Here is a 15988-nt window from a genome sequence, read left to right as displayed (position 1 = left end):
TTCATCCACAGTCGTCTGTTGAGTTCCTGCATTAGAATAATGAAGGATATATCTCCAACTTTCCACAAGCTAACATGTGCTGCAGTATTTTAAAACTACCAATTCTGAAGTAATTTGATGAATTTAAGAAGCAGATGGATTTCGCTATTCTCAACTCTCCAGGCTTTGGACGCCCATGAGGCAATCTTCCATACTCTTCCCAAGTACATTAAATAAGAGCACCATATGACTCAATGTCACTGGGACAGCTTGGGACAGTTCAGACTTTTTAACTCACATCTCGGTGCATTCTGGTATGTTTACCTGTCTCTGGTACCTCATTACTTATTTAAGAGAAACAGGACTACAATGACCAGAATGCATTGAGGTGGGAGTTAAAAAGCCTGGACTGTCCTTAAGTACAAAACAGTTCAGTGCAAATGTCTGGGACAACCACACTATTGTACAATTATTTTGGTTTTGGTTAATTTATCAAGATTGGGTGTGGGTGTGCAAACTTTTGTTCTTAACAAAGATAAATGGAATGTGTCTGTTTGCCAAGTTTGCTTATAGACAAATGTTGGCATTCATTAATTTACAATTTCTACATAGATATTCAAAGTCAATCAGATTATTAACCTTTTCTGCAAATGGATTGCAAATGTTTGGCCACGACTGCAGTTTAACAAAAACAATAACTGCACAGAAATGTATTGTTTTTATTGTTTTATTTTAAAAATAATTGTTTTGCACTGCACAGCAAACTTGCCAGTGTTCAATGAACTCTGACAGTTAAGTGTAACACTTTTCATGTGTACATATGACTCCTTCGATTTGAGTGTTAAAAGAACACTTTTGAAAGTGCTGAAATATGAACACTGCTACAGAGCAAACTTTTCAACACTGCTGGAGTTTTATTGTACTCTTATTCAGTGTAATTATAACTGTACTGCACTGTAAAAGAAAACTCACATAGTGAGGGATTTTGACACTGCGAGTGTAAGCTTAACACTGCTATTTTGTCAGTTTAACTCACTTGTAAGTAATTCAGTATTTAACAGACATTTTTAGAGATGTACTTTCAACACTGCAAGTGTGGGATTAACTGATATTTTGTCAATTTAAGTCGCCCGCAAGTGTAATTTAGACACTTGGGTTTTCATTTATTAGACACTGCCAGTGAGTGTGAAATTAACACTGATGCAAACTAGCTTTATATATTAAATGCTATATGTTCACTTCATGTGAATTACACATAACCCAGAGCAGTAATGAATCAAATAAATAAACTTTCATGTACAAATTCTAAAAAGTGATTCAGACTAATGTCCGTATCAAATCAGTACATTTATTTCACAAATTGTACCATTTACACAAGGACATCCGTTTTGGTTTAGAAATGTTATTGTTAAATGAGTTCTCAATGCACTCCAATTGCTTTCTGAAAGTCACATGTACAGTATATATATATATATATATATATATATATATATATATATATATATATATATATCTGCAAGCAGACCTGCTGGACAGTGTAGAGTTTAACCTGTTATTTTAATAAACCAGGACAGGGATATATTTTCTAACAAAAGTACTACTTTGTTATTACCCACAATGTTATGTAGAAAAAATAAAATAAATGTTTGCCAAACAAGAGTTTTTTTTATCTGGGATTTGAACCGGGGACCTCCTGGTTGCAAGCCCTTTTCTTTAACCACTGGACCACACATTCCAATCACACCTTTTTCTTTTATTTTCCTTTTCAGAATCTAACATTTTTCCCTGTTTTCACAATAATGCCAAATTCTACATTCCCCACACAAAGCGTTGAGTAAATGGTGAAAGTGTAACCCAGTGAATTACAAGCATTTTCTGGATAATGCAATGATCTCTTGAGTATCATAAAATTGGTACTTTTTTCCCCACTATAAAGGCAGGAATCAAGTAAATTACTACAAGTTGTTCAGAAGCTTAACCCTTGGACTTTCTTGAACACTACCCACATCAATGTTATAGACCGTGTCTGGAGGAATGTGTACACACTGCTTAAAGACTGTGGCAGTGTGCCCCGCCCTGTGGGTATTTTATGTTTATATGTCGCGTGTGGTGTATTAATGTTGGTGTATATGTATTGGTGCACGGGATATAATGTGGGGTTATGTAGCACGAGTGTTATAAAATGTATAATTGTATTTAGACACGAGGATGGCACAATCACTTCACATGCAGATTAAAAGGGGTATTTGTATGGAAGCACGGGAAGTGCACAAAGTAGTTCACGTGAAAGATGAACCGAGATTCCAATTGAATGATTGATTAGCAATACACCACACGCAATATATAAACATAAAATACACACAGGGGTGGGACACTCTGCCACACAAGACTCATCATAAGAAAGGCTTAAAACAAAATGAGCTTTGAAAAGCTCATCAAAGGCCCCTATGAAGACTTTCCCTGACATGGAATGAGACTTCTGTCCAACACAGTGATTAAGTCATGGATGTTGTTTTTCATGGTTCTGACTGCTTCAGTGTCACTGGGACTGCTCCACAAGACTGCAAGGAAATAGAAAATATTTTAAGTGACACTATATGCAAAACCTCAATTCAAACTATACATGTATATTTAACAAGAAAATGGTTCAGCACATGCTGCTACAATAGGATGAGTGAGAATGCCGTTCGCTATTATTTGTTATTGTTTGGTTATTTTGTATTTTTAATTTAGTACCGCTTGTCAGTGCGTGACTAATCAGCTAGTGATTTTTTTTTTTTTTTTTAATTTAGTGGTCGCCAATTATTTTTATTATTTTCTCCCCAATTTAGTAATGTCCAATTATTTTTAGGCTCAGCCCACCGCTACCACCCCCGCGCTGACTCCGGAGCAGCGAAGACGAACACACGCTGTCCTCCGAAGCGTGCACCTTCAGCCGACCGCTTTTTTACACACAGACTCACCATACAGCCACCCAGAGCTAAAGCATCGGAGGACAACGCAGCTCACAGGCAAGCCTGCAGGCGCCCGGCCAGACCACAGGGGTTGCTGGTGCGCAGTGAGCCGAGGACACCCTGGCCGACCTAGCCCTCCCTCCCCCCGGGCGGTGCTCGGCCAATTGAGCGCCGCCCCCTGGGAGCTCTCGTCCTCAGTCGGCAAAGGAATAGCCTGGACTCAAACTCGCGACGTCCAGACTATAGAGCGCATCCTGCCCTCCACGCGGAGCGCCTTTACTGGATGCGCCACGCGGGAGCCCCTCAGCTAGAGATTTATTGAACTAGCTGACAGACACGCATAATTAAACTTGTGTGGAGTGTGGCTAGGAGTTGATCATTTAATTGTCTAATTAACTCCTAGCCACAGGATATAAACCCTGGCTCTACCAGGGTGGGGGGGGGGGGGGGGTGTATCAGAGGCGGAAAGACGTGAGTAAGCTAATCTTAAATGCTACGTATGCTGGGAGTTGTAACCAGCATACAACTTATTGTCTTTTGTTTTGGCCAGTGTGCCATTTATTTTGCGTGTCTCACATTTACCCTGTACAAACTGCACTGTGTGTTGCCTGCACTTCCTGGTTCTGATGTCATCTCCACAAGCCATTCTTGTCACACATACATGACATTATCCTATTCTGAAATAGATACCTCTTGACATTTTATCACATGATCAACAGCCTCATGGACACTTATTTTCATGGATTTTTCCTTCCTCCCTGGTGGTGGTGGCAAAAGGTTGACCAGCAGTAGAAGCAAGGAGATGTCACTAACCCAGCCTGTATTAAAGAACATCGTTTCTTCAGATTCACAAGTCAAATGTATTGTCTGCAGACTTGAGGATGCTGCATAAGAGTAGAGTTATTGTCAGGGTTTTAGCCTCTTTAATGTCTTAATGACCTCTTCAATGATTTAAAGGTTGTGCCCCACTTTTCTAGGAGCTTTGATGAGGTTTCAGTCCCAAATAACATCTTGAAGGATCTACATGGAAAAATATATGTATATAACCATTTAAAATATGTCTGCATTGATTTCTGTGACACTGACACAGTACAAAGTGGAGCCAATGATTCATCCATTGCTGACTTAGGAACCTTTCTAGTATACACGTGAAAATCACTTTAATAACTACACTGTTACACAAGTACGGAACATAATTACATTTCAGAGGGATTAAGTCAGCAACCAAATGCCCACAAAAACATAGAAATGAAAAGTTTGATAACGATAGAACACTTGGTTTTGTAATATAAAAGTTATTTAGTTAAAGTCAAATTATTCTGTCTTTGTTAACCAACCAAACCTTAAATGAGGGGAACAGTGTTCCAATTCCTAATGCGCGCTGTACTCTCACATCCTTTTGAGGAATTCTCCTTAAAAACAAAAAAAAATGTATAAAAAACATCTAAATGTGCTCATTTTAAAACAGAAAAACATGCTGCAACATGTCAAAATATTTACTCAGACCATCTACAAAGATTAGGTAAAGCAACTGGCATGTTACATGAAAACAGCTTATACGATTCTAGATACCTAAACAAGGAAAAGCAACTTGACAAAGCAAAAACTGAATTTTTTTTTTTTGTTGACAAGTCATCTTATGAATGAATACCTAAATCTAATTTGAAAAAGACTGTTCAAATGATACCTACCCTTGTGCTTCTGTCATGCGTGCAACCAAAATATTTATCAGTTGCCTCCTTGTGCTGTCAGTAAGTGTTCCTGTTTCTTCATATTCCTCAAGAACGTTGTCTCCTCTTTACTGCTGTAATACTTCTCACTGACGGATCATATACAGACAGGAAAGCACAATGCTAGTTACACACTTTAATAGAACAATGTTAATTTCATACTCTTATTGTTTTTTGTTATTATCGGAGTTGAGATTATTTCAATATCCCTGTAGTACAATGAACTGCAGCCTCAGTAATTTAGTAGCCCATAGCTTTTCAAAGAATATGGGCACTGGTAGTCTAAAGATACTAACCTCTTTTGCTTCAATAGCACTTGAGCTTTGATTATCAACTCGTGCTTTTTTTGGTTTAGGGATTCTTCTAAAAACGTCAATGTCTTGCCCACTGTCTGAAGATAATGAAAGTGTATCAGTACGTGTGCTTGGAGACGAGAGAGGAGAATCTGAAATAAGGATGATCAACTATTGCTCAAATAAATAAACTTTAAAGCAATTTCAAGACTTCACCTTACTGATGAAATATCAACAGAGTACTGGGAAGATGTCAAACACTCCTAGTTATAGTCTAATTTTGTAGATTACATTTAAGAACACCATAATTCTATAAGGCGTATGTCGTGTGGTAAAAAAAAAAAAGAAATACTTGCCATTATTAGTAATGCAGAGCAAGATACCAAAAAAGGCTTTTCAAACAGGACACCGTTGTAAATGACATATTGCATCTTTGATCATAAAAAAATAATCCAAGACTTCATTGAAAACGTCTTCATCAACCTGAGTGCCTGTATCATCCAACACATGTATCTCACATTCACTGGAAAGACTGCTTTATTCTATTATCTATCTATCTATCTATCTATCTATATATATATATATATATATATATATATATATATATATATATATATATATATATATATAATAGAATAAGAACACATGACAAGGCAGGTTACTGGTTATCAACTATAAAATGAAACAAGGCTGCTCAGTACCACGCTTTGTTAAAGAAACATTAGGTCACATAATTGACTTGAAAAACAGTATAATTTCTAGATAAATCTGCTTTTACTACTCACCCTCTCTAATGAAATCAGTGTAAGAAGCTCCACCAAGTTTTATATACTTCTTCTGTGCTGCACTTATTAGCATTTCCACGACCGGAATCTATTCAAAACAGTAATTAAAACCAAACGTTAGATTTAAACCCTTTTAGTTATTTTTGGACCTACCTGCCGTTTATAACATTTGCTCATCATAAAATGAAGATAAAGTTTTAAGCTGTGTAAAGTACTTATTTAAAGTCTTTTCTTGATGAAATGCACAAACAATGCTGCCACATGATATATTAACAGGCCAGGGTTTTATCTATGCTTATTTTTACATCATTGTTCCCTCATGAAATCTCATTTTACCTTCTAACTTTCAAATAAATAATGTTTAATGTTAAGCAACTTTAACTTGTAAACACAGTTATGGTAAAGAGGTTATTTGATTATTACAAAAACTGGAAAGTAAAACAATTGTAGATGTTAAAAATGAATGAGATTTGAAAGCAACATTTGTGATCATATACTTTGACAAGTTATTTTGTTAGTGCATAAATATATGAAAATTAATCACTTCAAATAAAATGACTTGTTACATTTTTAAAATAAAATTTTCTTCATTACAGTATTTGTTTTTATCATTTTATTTAGCAATTCAGTTATTTGGTATTACTGAGCCCATTGGCATCTTATTATAAGTAAAATGCGAATGCAGAGCCCTGCTGATAAATGTATTGTTTGCGGTTAAAAAGAGGCACATGTATTATTGTTTAGTTTGAATGTGGTCTGGCAGGGGCGATGTTAGCAGCTCGTCTCTGATAGACATCTCATGAGAATGCAGGGTCGGCAGCTGATGATTATTGAGAGATTGGCAATCGTGCAGAATGTGGCCGTCTCCAGATTGATTAATGTATTGCTAATCTGGAGATGGCCTCTTGAAGAACAATACTATATTTAATAATTTAGAGTTGATCTAGTTTGATTAGTTGTCTTATAAAAATATTTAATTGACGTGTTACAAGATTGAGGATTTATTATGAACACACATACACACACTAGATACAAGGAATGTTTAATCAATAGTAGTATTTTATTAAGTACACAAATCAGAAATCAGAAAAGTCAAAATCAATCTCTTAGTTTCTAAGCACAAAAACACAAGTCAAAGCTCTCACCCTGCATTGAAGCAGCTAACAGGGCCAGTGAAATATGACACTGTTTATTCTCACACACACACATGCAGCAGCAGCAGCAGCAGCAGCACGCAGGCTATATCTAGTAGTTTGCTAACCCACACGCACACAGCCTAAACTGAAATGGTGCAGACAATCTGAGAATATATCACATTAAGCTTACTAATGGTATATAGATTAAGGATATAGCAAGTTTACTTTTAAAATACATTTTTTATAAAACAATATGAGGTAGATTACTTATAGTTATTTCACCAAGTGTGCAAACTAAATAATTAATAGTTCAATTCTATGTGAATGTGTTACAATTAATTAATTTAGTTCCATGAAAGGAAAATGCAACTGGAATTATACACAACGGTTCCTCAAAGCTTTTGGTCGGTTGGTTTGGAAACTCAATCTGTGGAAGTGTCCAGTATAAAAGGCTCTCCTCGAAGCAACAAAGTCTTCAATCCCAGATAGGATCCAGAAAATTGGCAACAAAGTCTTGAATCCCTGGTAGGATGCAGAAACTCTCTAACAAAGCCTTCAATCCTCAGTAGGATCAACAAACAGCTGCAACAGTCTTCAATCCCGATAGGATCCACCACAGCCCCCGTCCGCTCTGTCCTCTTCGTTGAATCTTTAGCTAGCAGGTAGCAGGGCACAGTTTCTTTATGGGTAACGTGGCTTACAGCAGACCCAGACTGGTTTGTCTGATAACAGTCTCTGTAAGTTTTACAGTAGTCCTCCAGCCGGGCCTCAATCTCGTCGTATTTGGTCGTTGACTCGTTGCAGCTTGCTTCCTCATCTTGGGTCCGTTCTCAGGCAGAGCCCTGGAGTTGCAGCTTCGCTTAGCAGAGTGACAGCACATAGTTTAACAAACGATGTGGAGTGCAAAATGTTTAGTTTTGCTTGGATATTTATAGTCTTTTCACTCTGCTGAGTAGCCACTTTCATGAGGTCATTTGTGTATCTTGCCTCTTTAAAACTCACAGTCCTTGGATCGGCAGGGAGGGGGTTAAATTCCTCCCTGCCAAATACATGTGAGAATGTGGCTGGAGCCTTAATTAGTTAATTGTTAATTATTGATTAATTGGGCTCCAGTCACAGACCATAAAAGCCAGGAGGAATCCTTTGTCTGGGTGGTTTGGTTTGGTTTGGTTTGGTTTGGTGAGGTGAGGTGAGGTGAGGCGAGGCGAGGCGAGGCGAGGCGAGGCGAGGCGAGGCGAGACGAGACGAGACACAGAGAGTAAGTGTTACTTGTAAAAATGTAGATATAGGTACTTGTTTAATTTGATTTATTTGTCCGGAGTTTTGTTTGGAAACCTTTGTTTTGTGTTTGTACCTTTTGTTTGGCCCTTGTGCCTTTTTATTTTGTGTTTTGGTAAATAAAAGTATTTTGTTTCACTGCATTTTCTTGACTCTGAGTCTTCCCTCTGTGGCGATCCTGTCACATGAAGATATTTCATTGCTCAGTTCTCTAGGGGTAATATTTGGACACAGATGGGAAAGCAGACACCATCTGTTTCTATTGGCTGTAAATGCTTACAACTGTCTCCATGCCTGTGTAAAGCAGGTGAAATTAACCCATATCACTTCAATATGTTAAACAGCATTGTATTGCAATCAAAATATTTTATTATTTACATAAATGTATCAATTGTTTATTTAACCCTATGCGGTCCATTTATTCAGCGCGTCTCAGGCGCGTCACGTCCAAATTATTTTCATACGCGCAGTTTATTTTAGACGCGCTGTTTAAAAGTATTTTTTTTCCCAGTAAAACAGGTTTAAAAGGCACTGCATATCAACAGGGCACTCAGTACTGCATCTCCAGCCCTGCCCCACCCCTTGTTCGCTGTATTTTTCACATACCTCTTCATAGTAGTGCTTACCGATAAATCATCTGATCACTTGTTTTATCACCAAACTCCTCAATAATGTGATCCAAGTCATTATTTTATTACTATAACATCTAAAAAAAGCTCTGCAAATGTCTGAATATCGAAACAGCTCTAATAAACAATTAATGAAAAGTTATACTGTGAGGCTGAATGGCATTTTTAATTTAAGCGTTTTAGTGTACAGCACAACTAGCATGCCTGTGATAACTAATGATACACAGTTTTGTTTATCAACAGAAATACATTATGGCAAATATTTCTTGAGCTACAGATGAAATTACATAAGGTAATGGCACATATAGTACCTTCTCAATGTAGCCTTTCAAAAATGTATTGAGATGTTCTGGAATAGTTATAATTATCTCTGTGGATTCCTAGCAAATACAATTTGCAGCTGTGAATGTTTCATATGACTTGAAAAGAAATGTATATGAGGCTGAATTATAATACATTTTTGAAAAATTTTAAAAGTGAACTATAAATACATTCTGTAGCGATCCTGGGGGTGGAAAGCCCCCTTAGAACGACATGCCTAATTTTAGGAGTGATTCATTACACTGGTTCCAGGGCCTGGGGCAGCTGGGGCTGTTAGTTGGATCAGTAGTTTGGGAGGGGCCTGTGATTTGTTTTTGGGTTGCTTTGGGTTTCATTGGTGGCTGGGCCGTGATGTCAGTCATAAAGGGGGTGGAATTAGGTTAGGATAAACACTGGAGCCAGGTGAGGAGAATGGAGTTTCATTCAGGAGTTTCATCTCTCACTGGTAGCATTAGCTCTTGCTCTCAACTCCTCTAAACTCTCATCCTTTAAGCTTCTCTTAATGAGCCTGGAGTGGGTCTTTTATATTCTGTGACTGGAGCCTTAATTACCCATTAATCAAACAATTATCTTATTAAGACTCCAGCCACATTCCCACGAGATTTATATAGGGATGGGGAATTAACCCCATCCACCCAGCTACACATTATCGGTTTTGAATAATAAATCCTATCGTCCGCCCGCACACAATATAATAATAATGATAATGCAAATGAAAATACATACATAAATAAATAAATATACACAAGGGGTGGGCACCCCGTCACACTCGCTCCCCCCGCCCCCCTTGTGCACAGCACACATGGCCCAAGAGCCACCTCCCCCCTTAAAACTCTAAAACTCCAAAAGTACTCCTGCCCAGAAATTAGCTTGCAGATTAGTGAAGAGGCTGACTGTAGGGAAGCCATGGGCAGGGGGGCAGGACAGCAGCCCTCCCCGTTAGACGAAGCCAAAAAGCAGGTGGAGGCTGGGGAGGAGGAGGCGAACTGTGACGCACAGCAGGGACATAATGGATTGACATATAATCTAAATCCTTTCCTTCCCAGTCATTGGACGTATTGTTTATCGAAGGACAAATAAGACTCTAGCTATTCAATTGATGATTTGATCTGGTATTGGAAGCACCTAAAATATGCGTGATGTTTACATGATTTGATCTAAGGTTAAAGTGAAACAAAGAGAAAACATGTGCACATCCAAAGTCTTTCAAGGTGCAGGGTAGGAAGATTTTAAAGTTAAACCAACATAGTACCCGCACACTTATATATTATGCTCCAAATTGTTTATATTTTATTATACCCAAGATCAACGTTTCGATCTGCAAGAGATCTTCATCAGGACAAAGAACATAACAAACACCTTAGTATATATACAATTGGTTAAATAATTATAGTCAATAACCAACAGATGAGTAAAAGGTAATAGCATCAATGAACAAATTCCTCACAAAAAGCCAATTACATCGTAGCCAATTATGTAAAACATCAAATGAAGTATCTAAATTAGCAAATCATCTCCACATACATCAAACATATCATGTGAAGACATTATAACAAGCATGTATGTTTTAAAAAAATAAGTGTACACATTTATACTTATATAGCAAAAATTGTTACAAAGTAAAAAAAATATAAAGTATACACAATTGAAAAATTGTTAAGTACAGGATGATTGTTCTGGGTTAATAAAATATTTGTTATTGTATTTTTATTTTGTATTGATAACATAGGACCCACTATATAATGGAACAAAGAACTGATTCAAATCATATAAAAGGTTTAATGTCAAACTCCTCATTAAGACCCCTAGGTGACATTGTATCCAGTGTAGAAATCCAAAATGTTTCCCTTTGAAGTAACAATGTGTCGACATTTCCTCCTTCATGAGGGAAATTTGCTGTTTAAATACCAATATACCTTAGAGAGGATATATTATGGGTTTCTCTTAGGAAATGTACAGCTACCAGATTTTTCATATCCTTTGTCCTGATGCTACTCCTATGTTAATTAATTCTGGTCTTTAAACATCTTGTTTTCCTGATGTACACTAAACCACATGGACGTTTAAGCAAATAGATGACATTTACTGTTGTACATGGGCAGAAGTGTGGATGGACAGCAGTGTGGAGTAGTGGTTAGGGCTCTGGACTCTTGACCGGAGGGTTGTGGGTTCAATCCCCAGTTGGGGACACTGCTGCTGTACCCTTGAGAAAGGTACTTTACTTAGATTGCTCCAGTAAAAACCCAACTGTATAAATGGGTAATTGTATGTAAAAAAAAAATAAAATAAAAAAAGTGATTTCTTGTAACAATTGTAAGTCGCCCTGGATAAGGGTGTCTGCTAAGAAATAAATAATAATAAAAAAGTAATAATACCTTCAATTTTGATGTTCCTACCAGAAACTGAATGGCTAAAGAAGTGCAGTGTGCACATTGACCACATTTATAGTTACCATCAGGGATTTCATTAAGAAATGCTCTGTGTGCAATGGGAGGTAAATCAGACTTAACTAAATGATCTTTTAAGTTAGGTGGTCTTTTAAAGACCAAACCAGGAGGTTCTACTTTACCTAACGTTGAGTCAGAACCAATGCAGTACCAATGTTTTTTATTAAAGTGATGACCTCATGGAGAATATCGAGTGAAACACTGTATCTGTTGCTCAGTAGGACATTTCTTCTTTAATTGTAAACTCCCCATAGCCGTTCCCTTAATCTGCAAAAAACAATCACTTTGAAACAAAAAAGAATTATAAGTCAAAACCATTTCAGCCAGATCTTTTATACACCTAGTACTCGGTAAGGTGTTACAAGGACGCAAGTCCAAAACATGTTCTATTGCTTCTAAGCCTCCTCGGTGTGGAATGTTACAGAGACTTTCCACATCTAATCTTACCAGAAACAAACCATCTTCAATATCATCAACAGTTTTTAAAACATTGAGCATATCAATAGTATCCCGTGTATAAGAATTCCCTGCCAGAACCACTGTGTGGTTAATGGACAATTCATTTCATCTGTGCAAATTAAAGACAGCTGATCAAAAACTAAACTGAAAGTTATCACATAAAGTGACAAAGTCTCTGAAATTTGTTGCACAATAACAGTATTTCGTCCACATGTAAAAAAATATACACCAAATAAGCCCTAATTATAAAATATTTTGGAGCTCATTATAGAGTTGCACTTGAGCTTTATAAATGTCTCGTTATAGACTTCCCGGCATCAGAAACAGTTTAATCACTCACAACACAGTGGGCACTCACACCCTCTTCTCATGACTCACTGCATCCTGCATCCACATAGCCTCTCTCTCATCGATTTTCTGGACTGCAAACATAGAAGCAAGCGTGGGTGCTCTCAAAATTATCATCAGAATTCAGAAAGCAGCAGGAACATGCTTTTAAACAGTATTTCATGTGGACTACTCACTCCCCACACCCTGCAGCACGAGGTAAAAAGAACCCATTCATCTCATTAAAAATAATATAGAGGCTGTTAATCTCAAACGCCCAGCTGGCACCTGCATAAAGTGCGTAGAGGCAGCATCCATCATGCTGTCATTATTGTCAATTGTCTCCAGAACCTTCAAATAAGTTTCTGTTTTGGTTTTGTTGGCCAGAACTGTAGAGCAATCAGATCAACCAATAAAATCCTATAATATGGACTTGACTTGTTGGGCAACAGTGTCTCCTGTAGGGTGTGGCAACTTTATAAATGTATGAAGAATCAGACAATTGTATTTTTATTATTCTTTCAATTTCGCGCTTTATTGGTTAATGAAAGATTATTCTTAACAGATGATAGCTCTACATGATTACATTTGTTTACATTCATTGGTTATTCAAGATACAGAAATATCACAATTATTGCAACCCATTCTTCTAGTCAAATAACGGTAGTCACCTAACTTGCAGTCAAAATAGTAATAAGCCATTACCTTCAACTGGGAACACCCTTTCAGAGCAGGTCCAGAGGTCCATTTCAACCCGAGCAATTCAAATAAGCGTAGTCCCCTCTAAGCTTTTATAGTTGTATTTCATTTGGTTCTGAACATTCTTAATCCTACAGAATCTATACTCTAACATCTGTTTTTGGTTTACATCTGCCTCACAATAGCTGATACAGCACTCTTCACATAGATTTAACCTATACAATGGTATACTATTTCCTCCATTCTAATTCTAACACCTCCCCGGTACGGGAGCGTACAGAAACAGCATAAAATGCCTTAAATTGTAAAATACCAGAGTGTAGCGCGACTACGCCAGTTCAGTGCAATGAGGCACAGAACAAGTTATAGGATACCTTTAGGTTACTTTTATTCAGACAGATCTAAAATGGCAGGAACAAGGTCATCAAGAAAATCATACAAATACATTTTAAAAAACGTTTGTTTATTGTAAAAATCCTAAAATAGCAACACATTGTTTAAAAGGTACTTGTTTAAGGCAATCATTCCACCAAAGAAGGTTCACATTAATGAGAATCATAAACCAGCATCACAATATAGCCTATTCTGTTTCACTTCCTAAATTCCGGTCGGCTACCAAAAGGCTAAAAACATTATTCAACACCGGCGTACAATTTATTGGCAGGATGCTCCATTTACTAGTCTGTTTCTCTCTCTCTTACTCGTCGTTACAAACTTCAAACGCTGCGTTCCCAGACAGACAGACAGGCAGGCAATCAGGCAGGCAGGCAGACAGGCAGGCAGGCAGACAGGCAGGCAGGCAGGCAGACAGAACACAAACCCCAGGATGGCCACCCTGTTTGTAAAAACATGGGCTGTTTATATTCAGGTGTGTAAATTGATCAATAATTCAATTAGTCGGTGCCCAATAAGGCAGATAAAGGGAAGCGAGTGGAGAAGCCAACATAATGTGATAGAAATCAATTATAAATCAATTATAAAGCGTGCACTAATCAAATCAATAAATTATTATAAAAATAATGATTACATACAAGTGTGAAATAAATGTGAACAGGGCATTCTTGACCCTGTTACATAACCCTGGATACCTTTAATTCCCTGCAATAGAAAGCTTACATACCCTAATACTAGGCTCACTTTGGACTCCTCCCAAATGCATATCTATACAGCATTGGATGTTTATTTTAAAACTTACACTCCCAACAGTTTATTGTTATTCAACAATCTTGACAGATATTTTTTTTTATGAATTACCCCAAACTGATGTTGCTACCATGGATTGAAGATTTGAACTTTACTTGTTTTGCCATAATTTTGCAATGATTCATAAAAAAAAAAAAAAAGTGTTTCCAATTTTTTATAATAATGTTTTATAGCGGTGCTTTCTGATTGTCCATTAAATACAAAAAATAATAATGCTACAGTTCTGTTAAACATCAAACAGTATTCTATATAATTGGACTATTCCATTATTATGTGTTATAGTGCTAAAACTGCAAAGTTACTTTCACCCTGTGGCAAGGCTGGCTTTGAGGGGCGTGGGAGGTGACATCAGCATCCAGGAAGCAGTACACGGACAGAGGTACGGGGCTAAAACGACCACAGCCATATATTTATTAAATAATAAAACAAACACGTTTACAAAACACAAAGAAAAGGACACATTGGCCAAAGCAAAGCAAACAATGCCAAACGTTACTAAAACGAGTACCTTTCAACCTCGTAGTCCTGGTAGCATTCGCTCTCTTTCTCTATATTTACTTCTTTCTCCTAAGCTCTCCCTTTAATGAGCCCGGAGTGGGTCCTTTTATAGTCTGCGGCTGGAGTCTTAATTACCTATTAATCAATTAATTACTTTATTAAGGCTCCAGCCACATTCCCACGAGATTTATAGGATGGGGATTTAACCCCATCCACGCCATCTACACATTATACAGCCGGCTTTTTCACCGGTCTCAAATAATAAATAATAATGACGGACGGTTCCTGTTCGCCCGCATACAAACATCTATAGTAATAATAATAATAATAATAATGATAATACAAATGAAAATAATAATCATAGATAAATAAATATGCACAAGGGGTGGACACCCCGTCACACACCCTTAATAGAGTGACAAGTTGGACAATGTGTTAGTTTGGTGTGGATACAGGTTTTTGCACCCAACACATTTCTCTAACAGTGTGTCCAATGCAACTGAGTCAAATCTGCTTAGCTAACACTGTATTAAAGTAAATATTGATAGGTATGAAAGTTTTGATGTGCTTGGCTTTGTTTTGTGCATGTTTCACTTTTCTTAGATGCAATGTTTGGTATCTTACTTGCTATTTGAACATTATATAAATCATTAAATATCTCCCTTGCATCCAGACACCCCCGTTTTCTTTACTATACATAACAAACTTTGCAGTAAACTGCAGTTTTTTCCTTTGACATAATTTCCTACTGCACCAAAAAAGGTCCCCTAAAGAAACCGTGTTTTTGTCAGCACAGCGAGTTCTGTCCAGACCAGAGTGACGTGCGGAGCTCTGCAAGAACGCATCCAGTTTGACACGAAATACAAGCACTGAGCGATCACTATTGTAGAATCATTTTATTTGAAATAGTACTTTGATGTAGTTATGTCTTTCTATATATATTGCATGATTTTATGGTCATTATTATAGAGATTATTAGCTTGATATGCAAGTAGATTTGTTTTTAGGTTGTAGTGTTTTTGTGTTCCTCACATACTGTACAAGCTAAACAAAGTGTTTCAGTTTATTTGTGAACTATATTGTTGTTTATAGCCCCTTTCACACTGGCGCTCCTTCCCGGGTCTGACCTGGGTTCTGGCTACCCGGATCACAATCCCTGGTAGTGTGAATCCACATACCAGGGTGGACCCTAACTCAACCCGGGTCGGCAGCCACCCACTTCAGGATGTGGGTCGACACGCTTTTAACCG

This window comes from Acipenser ruthenus, chromosome 31 (genome assembly GCF_902713425.1).
Source record: "Acipenser ruthenus chromosome 31, fAciRut3.2 maternal haplotype, whole genome shotgun sequence".
NCBI classification, from domain to species: Eukaryota; Metazoa; Chordata; class Actinopteri; order Acipenseriformes; family Acipenseridae; genus Acipenser; species Acipenser ruthenus.
The sequence above is the reverse complement of the archived record's forward strand: the minus strand, read 5'-3'. Positions refer to the sequence as shown.